This window comes from Melozone crissalis, unplaced genomic scaffold, assembly GCF_028551555.1.
Source record: "Melozone crissalis strain CALT ecotype California unplaced genomic scaffold, PUWL_Pcris_2 ptg000053l_1, whole genome shotgun sequence".
Taxonomy (NCBI): domain Eukaryota; kingdom Metazoa; phylum Chordata; class Aves; order Passeriformes; family Passerellidae; genus Melozone; species Melozone crissalis.
Window position 1 is genome coordinate 3882795 of NW_026535831.1, and position 11235 is coordinate 3894029.

Here is an 11235-nt window from a genome sequence, read left to right on the forward strand (position 1 = left end):
TCACAGCATTTAGGGTGACTGCTTAGGGCAGTCTTCCCCATTGTGCTGTTGCCATTGTTCCTTTGAGTATTTTCTAACTCACTTCAGGCCAAAGTTCAACTCTTTATTAAAAAAAACCCTGAACTTTTAAATAGGAAACACTTGAATCATATACCTGAAAAGTAACAGTGTTTGTGCTCAAAAATAAGAGGTAAGAAAAAATAATCAACATAGTAATTCCTAAACAAATAACAGCAGCAATTCTGCTTTCTCCAAAGGTGAATAAATTGCAGTTAGAGATGGAAAATATGAACAAGCAACATAAGGAAGAAGTTGACATCTATCAAAAAGACATAGAAACAAGAAAAGTAAATGAAAATAAACTTCGTGAAGAGGTGAGAGGTGTTAATTTTTACTGCAATTTTTTTTTTTTTTTAGTTTAAAATGTTGTTCTGAAGCTTTAATATCCAGAGTCCTTGCTCATATTTCAGTCTTATCAACATAAATGGAACTTGTTTTGTATGGCTGTGAGCAAAGCTTTAGTACATTAGGTGCTTAGGTTGAAATATTTGAATATGTCTTTGACAATGAGAACTCCATTAAAAATTCCTTCTTTCAAGATATAGTTTAAAGAAATTCCACCCTTGGTATAAAGTCAGCCCAGTTAAATTAGATTATAACTTCTCCCATATTAGGATTTTTCCACCCACACTTTTTTGATGGCAATGCTAAGAAATGTTAGGGCAGAGGGCTTGAAATGGCCTTTTGGTTTGCAGTGAGCTTGCCTGCCATGGCTGTACCTTTGATCTTGCCCATTTTAACAATCTGCAGAAAAGATGAGGGATTTGAAAGGGATCTTAAAAGCAAATAAAGCCCAAGTGGGACTGCAAACTTTGCACCCACAGGGGGAAGAAGAAATTGAGATTTAAAAGAAATATATTGTTATCTTGATGAATGAAATGCAATTTATTACTGACAGGTAGAAAAGATGAGGTTGCTTTGTGATGAAACTGCAATGATACAGAGAGAAACTGATGCCAGATGTCAGCACAAGATAACTGAGATGGTGGCACTGATGGAAAAGCACAAGGTCAGAGATTTTCCTGCTTGCTGTGGTTTGCAATGGGTGATACCATGTCAATACCATGTTTATAACTTGTGACACTACATTAATGACCTTTCCAAAGCAGAAACAGGCCTGAGTCTGGGAAAAGGAAGATGAACACATGCTGCACTTTGCATCATCTAAAATCAAATTCATTTGAAGAATATGAACACATTCCTATGGGCAGATACATTCCATTCATCTAAACTTCTGGGATTTTTAGATTTTTTTTTCAATTCAGGCTTCCTTTGATACCATCTGAATGCAATATTTTTCAGTATCAGTTTGGCCTCTTTCTCAGAGGTTACCTAGTGACTGTCAGCAGTTTAGCCTGACACATTTTAGTTTACCTTTCTATTCCTCATTTTGCAATATCTTTAGCAGCTACATTAATAAAGATGGCACAGCTGGCTCTTAGTGCTGAGCACATATTGCTGCACAGAAATAAAGCACTCTCTGCCCGTCCACAAAATAATACTTGAATTGAGCATTTCCTGTTTTACAGTTTCTGCAGAAGCATCAATGAATCTTTTCTTAATGAATCTTAAGGGCCTGGTTATAAAAAATGATGTTTTAAGACTGGATAACTCTATAATTGCGACATTTAGTCACATGTTTTGAGTTTGTTTTTGGTTTGGTTTTTGTACCACAGAATGAATATGATAAAATGGTTGAAGAAAAAGATGCAGAGTTAAAAGTATATAAAATGAAACAGCAAAAGCAGTTCTCATCAGAAAGAGCACTGGTAAGGAGCACTTTGCAATGGTCAATAATTCAGTGAAGGGGCTGATGTCCTTGTGTAGTGGTTTTATACTGGCTAAGTGCCAGGCACACACAAAAAAAACATTCACTCATTTTTCTCTGCTATTGTTGAGCAGAGGAGGGGAAAGAAAAATTCAAGGACTGAGTTGAGATAAAGATTAGGAGAAAAACACTTTGAGGGTAAAGCAGATTCAAACTTAAATAGTGTAAAAAAATTATTATTAATAGAATTAAAAGTGAGTAATGATAATTAAACGAAACCCTTAAAACACCTTTTTTCCCAATCCCTCCCTCTTGCCCACCAACAGCACAGAGAGACAAAAGATGTGATCTTCGGTCAGTTTGTGACTTCTAAAAATCTTTTTTCAGTTTGCTTAGAGAGTTTCTTTTTCCTGCTGTGCTCTGGGGTCTTTCCCACCAGAGACATTCTCTGGGAACTCTTCCAGTGTGCTTTTAATTTTTACCCGCAGCAGTCCCACCCAACCTGCTGCAACAGATCTTATTCTGGGCATTAAAAACTCCAAATGTTTCTAAAAATAAATTGGAGTGGCAGTGTGTTTGTGTCTGCTCCTCCAGGTAGTGGGTCATGTTCTGACTCCGCACTTTGAATAGGAAACTTTTGTTTTAAATATTTAGATTGTGCCCTCTCACCCCTGCTCTCCCAAGGGTTTTAAGGTATTACCTTGAACATTTCTGATCAAGTACCTGTTTCTTACAGTGCTTCAGTCTTTGTTAAACAAGCTAAAGCAAAGCTTCAAGTATAGGGCTGAAAAGCAAATAGAATTATCTTGTGTATCTAATGAGTGTCCCTGTTAATTACTGCCTCACTTGGGACTGTTTTCCTTTTTCTGGGCTGTGCAGAGTTAACCCTGTCCTTTGTTTAATGGTTTGTAGGAAAATGAGCTGTCATGTTTGAAAAGGGAACTGTCCTCCCTTAAGGAACAGTTGAGAGCAGAAATGGAAGAAAAGGTGGAGTTTTTTATACCCTGAGCAGTGGGGGTGAGAGGTGTGGCCTGGGCTTGTGCTGTGGGAGGAGTTGGGTAAGAAATGAAACTGAACAGAAAAACAGTGACTTTGGAATGCTGGGGTTGTGCTAAATCTGGTCATAGATTTGTGTGAACTTTGTAACAGTCTGTGATTATAGATTACATATAAATAAACAAACAACAAAACAAAACTCTCCTTGATTTTAGTTAATTTTAACTAGCTAAAGCAAAAAAGTTCCCTAAACTGAAGGGGTTTTTCAGTGACTTTTGAATGCTGGGGTTGTACCAAACCTGGTCATATTTTTGTGTGAACTTTGTAGCAGTCTGTGATTATAGACTGTGCTCTGTAATTAGACCAAGAAGATTTTTAACTGAATTCAAATCAATATTTCCTTGCTGTCACATAACTCTTTTGTAGGAGAATCTTGTAAAAGAGCACTCTGGCAGTGTGATTCCTGAAAGTGAAAAGAAACACAAGGTAACTTTAACTTTTTAATTGCTTTTAGAATTTGGTAGTATTTATATGTGTAGAATCAATTGAAGTGCCATGATAATTTATTTCCATTCACCAAAAGACATTAGAATGCTTTAGACTTAAAATTTTAAATTATAGAAAATACAAATTGATGTTCCTGGGACTCCTAAACCTTGTTTAGATCTATGCAGTGAATCTATTCATGTAAAAAATAGAAACGCTCCAAATTATATTCCTGAAAAAAAAAAAAAGAAAAAAAAAAAAAGTCTTCTTCAGTACAGGAAGCCCCTTGGGCACCCAACATTGAAGTTTTGTAACTCCTAACAGTGAATTTTTCTTGTTGCATTTTTCTGCCTGTATTTCTTACTTCTCTGTAGATTATTTTTTTTCCCCCTGGGATAAGAAGGGATTTTAAAGGGTCACACCATTCCATGGAGATATTAGACAGCAGTTTCTGGAAGGGCTCCCAGTGTGTAATTTTTCTTGCTCACTTGTTGATTTTTTTATGTCTCTAGAATTGTTTTACATAATCTTAAAAGTGTCCATTTGTAAAGGCACTTTTCCTCTATGGAAGAGAAAAAAGCTGATACAGCTGTAAAAATGGTCAAAGTATCAAAGTAGTCCTGACTGCAGAACTCACCCTTCTTCCCTGTCAGGAGTTCACTTGTGGTTTTCACATTGGAACAATGGAATCCAGCACCATTTTGATGTTATCTGTCTAAAAAAGGACTGCACTGGACCATTCAATGCTTCTCAGTTTCAATTCTAGTGAAAAGACTATTTTAAGAAACACCAATCTTGATGTAGCTACCAATCTTTCTTTGAAAGCCTTTTCCTGCAGTTTTGTTTGTTCCCATTTTCTTTGATGTTTGATAGAGTCCAATGTAGTGGCTGCAGTTCAGAATAACCTGGATTTCTGCAGATAAGCATGGAAAACTTAAATGCAATGTGCCATGAAACTCAGCTCTTCCATAGCTTCCCCTTCATTCTCCTCATTTGGCAACAAAAATAATATAAAAAATGATATTTCCACCCCACCCCACTTTGTTTGGGTCTTTGCTCCATCTCTGGATGGAAAGATCTGAGTTCCACCATTTCTCTCAGGTGAATTCTTGGACACTCAGACTGTAAACTGGGTCCTGAGTTTGGCTTTAGATTCCATACTTACCCCATAAAATATAATCTAAAAAGAGAAACATTTTCTTTCCCAGACATATGTTAGAAAGACTCCTCCAAGGGATAAAATGCAGAGTGGAAGAAGCACAAACCTGCCTGCAGAGCAGAGCAGCAGGAAAAAGCAGAAAGTGCTTGTGCAGCTGGACACTGAGTCAGACAGCTCTGAGCACACTGACCTCCTGGTAAGAGCCAGAGAACAAATCGTGGGCTGAGCAGCTCTTTGTGCTCACTGCTGGGGCTGAGAATGGAAATAAAGAGTTTGGGCTTCCACATTCAAGCCAATATTTATGTATATTTTTAATTTATTGGTTCTTTCTGGAATTGTAGTTGTATGTACATAATTAACATTCTTTTTATTGAACTGTTATGCCTCATAATGACAACTTTTCTTTTCCATAATTTAATATCCTTAGGCAGAAAGAAAAAGTAATTTTAATATAGTGTGACTAAGTAACTTTTAATTTAACTTTCAACTTTTAATCATATAGAGCATAGTCTCTGAAGAAGAAACATTTAAAAATTTGTACAAAGATTATCCACAAGCTTTACAGTTACATTCCACAGCACCAAAAAAGGTATGTTAGCCTTTCCTAAGATTAAAGCAAGCAGTTAATCAGATTGTTTACAGAAACGAAAAGATGGCTTTATTTTCCTTCCCAGAGCCCAGCTCCATGCAGTGTGAAATCTCCAGGCTCTGCTCTGAAACTCAAAACCATGAGGAGGATGCGCGAGGCGGGCTGGACTGCGCTCTCCACAATGGACAGGAAAAGGAAAATTAAAGATGCTGTAAAGCTCTTTGCTTAAAATGCAGAAATGCCCAGTGCTGTGGCATTGCTTGCACGGTTGTTCTTCTCTCAGGGTTAGGAATTTGTTGCTTTTTTCTGTCATACTCAGTGTGTTTAATACTTCAAAATGTTGGGACAAAAATGAGCCAATTTTAAATTTTGAAATAAATAGAACTACATAGAAAGTTGTTTCAAAGCTGTTTCTGGCATTATAAACTCTGGTTTTATAAACTTCTGTTCTTTTACATTTGCTCTGTTTTTCTTAACACATAAATACTTAGTGGAAGAAATGTAGCTGTTAAATGAATGTTCTTTTACCTGAAGTCCTCTTGCTTTTTCCTGCATTTTAATGGCTGTTAGACTTGTCTTTTTAAACTGTTTTGTTTTCAGTATGTTAAAATGGTTTTGAAACTTCTAAAATTTCAGTAGAGTTACTTGTATTTAAAAAAGATTTCAGCTTCACAAGGAGTAAAATATGCACATTATAAGATTGTGAAAACAATGTTAAGATGCCATTAAATTGTTTATCTGAAATATAAAGTGTGGGACTATTTGTTGTTGCTTTAAATATATGAACACATACAGAAATCACCCACCAGCTTTCCTAGGGACCAGCAGAAGTGCAAGGATAGATTAGAACATCTATTTCTGTATTAATCCCTGATTAATCTTTGTCAGGGTCTCTGGCTGGTCAGAGTGACCCCGAGAACAGTTCCAAAGTCTCTTTTCCCAGCCCGGTGCTTGAAGAAGGAGTCAGGGCTCTTCATTTCTCAGTCTCAAGGTTGTTTCATTTATCTTATCTGTAAAAAATTTTCTCCTGCCCTGTCAAGGTCAGCTCAGCAGGACAGTCTGAGGCATTCTGCCTCCCCCGGGGCAGTGTTATGTCTTATTACTACAAACTACATGTACAATGTTTACAATTACTTTCCAATACCTATCATCTATGTTAGACAGTGAGCTTCTACTCTAAACCAATCGGTAAGTGCCACCATCACAGCAGAAGAAGAAGGAGAAAGCTGGACACACACAGTTCCCTCCATCTTGCCCCCTGAACCCCCATACCAGAAACCCCAAAATCTACATTTTCACCCCATAGTAGCTTCACTAATACGCTACCTAAACTGTTGTGGCTTGCTGATCTTCATAGAAGGTTGGTAACTTGCTCCATGGGTCATAATCAAAACCACAGGGCCATTCTGGGCTCTGTGCCAGGGTCTCTGAGCCCCCTGGCAGGGGTCTGGGCTGCTCAGGACAGCCAGAGGGATGTCCTGGGTCCTGACAAATCTTGGTTTCACAACAATGACAAACCCTGCTTCAGAGCCTAGACATAACAAGAAAACTACAAGTACATCTTAATCCCCGAGCCCCCTGCCCCTCGCTGGAGGCTCTGGGGGTTTCTCCCCCTGTCCCGGTGTAGGATTGATGGGGGTAGCACAGTCGGGACGCATGGAGATGAGAGATCTCTGCAGCCAGGTCGTGGAACTTGGGGTTGTGATAAATAGGTGTGATTCATGCTGATAAAAATTGAAACAGTAATCAATATTGATACAGTAATTAATATTTGAGAATAATAAAATAGTTAATAGCTAAAAGTTGTAATGCCAAAGAAGAGAGGGAAAGGAGGGTCTCCACCCACCCCCCCCCTTCCCAGCAGATGTTCTCAAGGACCATAGGAAAGAAGCTGAAGATACCGTTGCTAAAAATGACCAAGAACCTGGTTGCGTCCAAGAAAATGCCAATTATAAGGGACTTATTGCCTTGATATGCAGATGCAGTGATACGTTAGTCTTGGCTTACATTATACTGGCTTGGTGCACATGTATAACCCAAAGGTGAATTAAAGGACAACGAAGAAGACTACTGAGCCTTCATTAGTGATGACCCCCAAAGACTTGTGCGACCACCAAACCGAGTGGTGGCACATGCGTGATAAGGGTGGTAATGAGGGCAGAGATAGAGATATGATGAACCGAAAATGGGAGGAGATGGCATTTACACATGGCATATAATGGGTGACTTTCACTTGGCAAGCTGGTACGTGAAGTGGCAAGGGTCATTGAACTCTGCCCTCCGTACCCCGCGGTTGTTTTTGCTTATGCGCTATTATTTGAACCAAATTATCCCTTATTTATATATTTTCTAAACAATTCAATTAAAACTGCTGCTACCTTAAATATTGTTTGGTTTTTTTTATGATGGATAATTGGGCAAACATAACAGGGTTTATTGCAAAGGGCCTGGGTGCAGGGCCCTGCTGGGATTTGGGGTTTATTGCAAAGGGCCTGGGTGCAGGGACCTTTTGGGATTTGGGGTTTATTGCACAGGGCCTGGGTGCAGGGCCCTGCTGGGATTTGGGGTTTATTGCAAAGGGCCTGGGTGCAGGGCCCTGCTGGGATTTGGGGTTTATTGCAAAGGGCCTGGGTGCAGGGCCCTGCTGGGAGCTGCAGCCACAGCTGGAGCAGGCCCGAGAGAGGAGAGGAGGAGAGAGGATGAGAAGGTAAGAGAGTAAAAGCGTAAGAGAGTAAAAGGGGTAAGAGCATCTAAGGCAAGAGCTGGGAGACAAGAGGTAAGAGCAAGAGTAAGAGAGGTAAGAGCTAAAACAGCAAAGTTCCCATTACAATATAATAAATCTTCTTCTGTGTTGAATATTCTGATTCTCACTAACCAATCTAGTACAAGATACAAATCCTACAGCATTTTCATACGACCTATAAGAATCATTACATTACCATACTGTGCTACATTTTAAACCCTAAAAACTCCTCTGTGGACCCCTTCAGTAGGGGCTGCTCTGACCCTGGGACCTGCCTGCAAGCAGAGGGAATTGTTTCATCAAAAAGGGATTACTTTCAGCGGCCACACCGTTGTTTTCCCGTTGTTCAGTAACTAAGGGATCTCAAAGCTTGCTTTCATTTCAATCTCGCTTATAGTTTCCATATTCTCAAAATCTTTTGCCAGACAATCATATTTGTAAGGCTTTCCTGTTTCATCTTCCCCAACACCCCAGAGCCGGCGCTGCTGCGGCCGTGGGGCAGAGGGGGTGCGAAAGGGGGATCTGGGCTTGGAGCGGGAGGAAGGGGAGGGAGAGGAGAAGGGGAGGAGCAGGAACAGGAGCAGCACGGAGGGAGCAGCCCGAGGAGGAGCAGCAGCAGGACAAGGAGCATTGCGGGGTTCCACGGCGAGCCCGCAGCTCGGCTGGGCCCGGCAGCATCGCATTGCCCCGCGTCCCGCAGGTGAGCGCCGAGGGGAAGCGGCAGCTCCAGGAGGGTTTTTGGCGGGGAAGAGGGGGATTTTGCTGGGGTTTGGACCTTGCCGATTCCGGAGTTGTGAAAAGTGCGAATTGTATGGCTCTATGCAGATATTTACTGTGGGAATCCATAAAATCAGAGGGGTTTGGGAAAGCTGCAAAAGGCAGGCCTCAGAGACAGCAGAACTGTGAGTGGAGCGCAGCCATGAGATAGGTCAGCAGAAAAATTATTTAAACTGTAGAAAAAGCAAGGGCAAATAGAACAATGGCCTGTATATTAACGCTTGTCTGAATAGCTCTCTAAGCTGCAGAAAGTTTATCTAGCAAGATATTAGGAAAGTTGAAGCTTAAGAATGGAGCTCAGTGCATTGTGTTTTAAGGCTTACAAGCAGGTATTGTATTCGAAATAAGCAAGCATTGTTTTAAGCAAACATGGTGTGTGAAAAACGGCAATCGCTTGTTTTTAAAATTTTTAAAGTTTAATAGCAATAAAATAGTTCTACAAATAGTAATACAATTAGGGTAATAATAATTTGGACAATTTGAATTAGGACAATACGAGACAACAAATATAAAGAGTTACGGACGTCTGGGTACCTTTTTCTGGGCAGCACAAGCCCAAAAAGGACCCCCTAATGAAGATTAACCCTTAAAAACAATAGCCCATTGCATATTCATACACCTCATAGATGATGCATAAATTCCATTCAAACACAGGATTCTGTGGTTCTGGTCAGTGTCAGCTTCTTCCTCTGAATCCTAACAGCACCTTCGAGGCGGGAAGAAGTTCTTTTCTTCTGATAAGAGAGCAATAAATTCTTTTTCTCTGAAAGATTTAGGTGTCCTGTAGCTGCTATCTTGCTGCAAGTCCTTTCTTTAAAAAAGTATCCTACATAGCATTGTTTCTATGTTAACAATTTTTATAACCTAAAACTATATTTAACACGGTACTTAAGAGAATTAATACAGCATTACTTTCTAACACAACACATATAATATTCATTTTAATATTTGCAAAAAGCCAATCATAAAATACAGGCAATTTCACATTTACCATATGTATTTTGATGTATTGATCAGTAGTGCTGTATTAACAGTTTAATAATAAATGTAGTCTTGTAATTAAAAGGTAACTTTTGTAGTTAAAAGAAGAACTATGTTAGTGGGGTTTTTTTAAAGAAAGGAATGAGGCACTCGCACCAGATAGCAGCCACAGGACACCTGAATCTTTCAGAGAAAAGAATTTATTTCTCTCTTATCAGAAGAAACAAACTTCTTCCCACCTCAAAGGGGCTGTTAGGATTAGAGGGAAGAGGTTGATGATGGCCAGACAGAATCCTGTGTTTGAATGGGATTTATGCATCATGTATGAGGTGTATGAATATGCAATTGGCTATTGTTTTTAAGGGTTAATCCTTTGCTAATGTGTGTCCTTTTTCGCGCTAGTGCTGCCCAGAGAAAGGTACCCAGATGTCCGTAACGCTTTATATTTGTTGTCTCGTATTGTCCTAATTCAAATTGTCCAAATTATTATTACTCTAATTGTATTAGTATTTGTAGAACTATTTTATTACTAATAAACTTTTAAAATTTTAAAAACAAGTGATTGGCATTTTTCACAGGAGTTGAGTCCCAAATATATTTTGGTGTCGCTGAGAGAGGTATTTTTAATTCATTTGATGAGGGGATATTTTTGGATCTCTCAGGAATGCAAAGGGGAGCAGGGGAAGCATTGAGTGCCTGGAGTGGAGGGATGCTGGGGAAAGGGGACCCTGGAACACCTGATATAAAATTTCCATGGTCAATCCAAATTTTACTTCTATACCTTTTATTTTAAAGCAAGCACGCAGCGCTGGGTGGCCGGGGAGTCACTGCTCCACTCACAGCACACACAGTTCAGTAAAGTATATATACTGTTTTTAAGCCTACAAAGCAGTTTCCAATGTGCTTGGTTAGTCCAAATTAGCAAATATCAATAAGCTGGGAGCAGTAATTTCATAATATTTCTAGGTTATCCTTGATTCCTATCCTTGTGGTTGTCTGGAGGGAGGGCTTACACTGGTGTCTGCTACATGATTTTGTCAAATGCATCAAGCTTTTTATTATACATAAGCTTTTAATTGCTTTGTTGCAATATCTCTTAGCTTTACCCCAACTTCCTCTAATTTGTTCTAAGCATCAGTCATCTTGCTACCTCATCTCTTTTGCTCTACTAAACTTCTTTGATTTTGATGCTTTTTTTGGCTGTTTGGTCAGAAAGTTTCAAAACTTTTCTTTGTGTCTATTTTGGACACAGCAGATAGAAGCATTTGCTGATTCCATTGCCAATTGGCACAAATCACAAAAACAATTTCCACAGAATCAGGGGAGGGTGAGCCCTGGGACCCCCCAAAACCCCCTCATCATGTCTGAGCAGGACCCGGGAGAGGGGGAATGCCCAGGACCCACAGCCCCCCCAGGAGCTCTGAGAAGAGGGACCCCCATAACCCCAAAGTGAGGACACTGGAAACAGGGAACTCCTGGGAGAGGTTTTTGGACTCCTTGATTTTTGGAGGTATTTCTGGCCACCAGACGTCTGGTGACTTCTAGAGATGGACTTGCCCAGTGGGACCTCCGAAGGCAATGCACTCACATCTTGTTTTTCCCCCAAATCCGGATTTCCCATTCCCAAACCTCATCTGGATGGAGAAGGCTGTGAGGAAGAGGAAGATGCCCCAGGG

General features: G+C 39.9%; 1 long non-coding RNA gene across 1 annotated transcript; it reads left to right on the plus strand.

Annotated features, from left to right (window-relative positions):
- The first annotated feature begins 293 nt into the window (after positions 1-293).
- Positions 294-1804, plus strand: LOC128943664 (uncharacterized). The gene is made up of 3 exons (XR_008483752.1): positions 294-374; positions 959-1069; positions 1737-1804. It is a non-coding gene; the product is annotated as an uncharacterized LOC128943664 (long non-coding RNA).
- Positions 1805-11235: the final 9431 nt, after the last annotated feature.